The sequence below is a fragment of the Dioscorea cayenensis genome, chromosome 4 (genome assembly GCF_009730915.1).
Source record: "Dioscorea cayenensis subsp. rotundata cultivar TDr96_F1 chromosome 4, TDr96_F1_v2_PseudoChromosome.rev07_lg8_w22 25.fasta, whole genome shotgun sequence".
Classification (NCBI taxonomy): Eukaryota; Viridiplantae; Streptophyta; class Magnoliopsida; order Dioscoreales; family Dioscoreaceae; genus Dioscorea; species Dioscorea cayenensis.
Window position 1 is genome coordinate 13,119,194 of NC_052474.1, and position 1,935 is coordinate 13,121,128.

General features: G+C 43.7%; 1 non-coding gene across 1 annotated transcript; it reads right to left on the reverse strand.

Annotated features, from left to right (window-relative positions):
- Nucleotides 1-1,342: 1,342 nt before the first annotated feature.
- LOC120259795 lies at nt 1,343-1,449 on the reverse strand. The gene has a single exon (XR_005536345.1). It is a non-coding gene; the product is annotated as a small nucleolar RNA R71 (small nucleolar RNA).
- Nucleotides 1,450-1,935: the final 486 nt, after the last annotated feature.

Genomic DNA, 1,935 nt, shown 5'->3' on the forward strand with positions numbered 1-1,935 from the left:
TCTTTTCTCCATCTTTTCCCCAACTTGAGAGAGTGTTTCGGCTAGGGTTTTGAGAGGTATTGGCTAAGGTTGTGGAGAGGCTCTACGACACCGACATGGTCATTCCTTAGGAAGAAGGTTGGTAGGGGAGCTTCCGTCGAGGCGTATCCTATACCGGACAAGGGAATCCTTCCACCTGGACCAAAGGGTTAGGTCTATAATTAGGAAGAGAATTATCACTTGGAATCCCTAGAGCTCATTGCAACTCTATTCAAGTGCGAGGTTGAGAGGTTATCTAATCTCTCCTCCGGGACATGTATAGAGTTAGGCATAGTTGACCTTAGATTTGGGATTATGTATTTAAGGATTTCCACGACTCACCATTGCATTGATTAGGAAGCATAATAGAGGGTTCTTGCACTTGAAACGATTGTCCTAGGCGGAGCATTATCCCAGTACCCCATCTTTATCGATTACCTTACCTCCTCCTTTACTCATGCTTTCTTACTTGTTGTTTTTACTTTTGAGAATTGAATCATTGTAACACTTATCACTACTGATCTTTCACATAGCTAAGAAGCGGTTTAAGTATTTTTATTCCCTACTCCCTGTGAATTCCATACCCGCTCATCCGGGATTATTACTTCGACAAACTCGTGGACTTGAGGGATATACGCAAGGGGACATTGTCAAGTTTTGGGCACCATTGCCGTTGAGTAGGTGTTTAGAGATACTTTGCACTTTGTTTTCTTAGCTATTTCACCATACATTCTATTTCATATCTTCTTATTCTATCATCGTTCTGATTTTTTTTTCTTTCTTTTTGGGTGCAGCTCCAGGTTATGACCCGAGGGAATCCCTCAACATTGATTGAAGGAGATCCTGAGCTTGAACGTACACTTAGAAGAAAAGCGAAAGAGCCTGTGCAAGAATAGTCTAATTTAGCTGATTTGGAAGTGGAAAGATCTGAAAACATGGCAGAACAGAATGAGCAACAGCGGACATTATTTGATTATGCCTGAACTTTATTGTTGGGGACACAATCGAGCATTGTGCGCCCCTCGATTATAGCTCAGAACTTTGAGCTGAAGCCGGCATTCATCCACCTATTGCAGCAATCTGCACAGTTCAACGGTTTGGCCGATGAGGATCCAAACAGTCATATAGAGAGTTTTCTCGAGGTGTGTTATATGCTGAAGATAAACGGAGTGACAGATAATGCCATCAAGTTGAGAGCCTTCCCATTTTCCCTAAAGGGGAGAGCGAAGCAGTGGCTACACGCATTACCTACAGCATCGATTACCACATGGGAGGAGATGGTAGAAGCTTTTCTTGCCCATTTTTCCCTCCCGAAAAATCTACAAAGCTTAGGAATGAGATCTTATCCTTTGTTCAGTTGGAATTGGAGTCTCTATTCGAGACATGGGAAAGGTTCAAGGAGCTCCTGAGAAAGTGCCCGCAACATGGATTTCTAGAGTGGATGATTGTTCAGACCTTTTATAATGGTTTGAACCCGAGTGCAAGGCGACTCTTGGATGCGGCAGTAGGAGGTACCTTAGGTAGCAAGACCCCCGATGAGGCCTGTCAGTTAATTGAAGAAATGGGGTTAAATAGCTACCAATGGAATGCTAGGGAGAAGAAAAAAATGGCCGGTCTCCATGAAATAGATGCGGTAACTTCATTGGCGGCTCTAGTGGAAAATTTGAGTAAGAAGTTAGATCTTCTAACTTCAAACAGTGGCGGCCATGACTAATTGCACCGGGTGTGGTGGAGGACATGCTTCCTCCGATTGCCCGATCTCTATCGGTGATGTTTCTTCGGTGGAGAACGTTGAGTTTGTAGGTAATGGCATGAGACATCAAGGAAACCCATATAGCAATACCTATAATCTGGGTTGGAGAATCATCCCAATTTCTCATGGAGAAATTAGGGTCCACAAAAGGCCATTGGGCCACC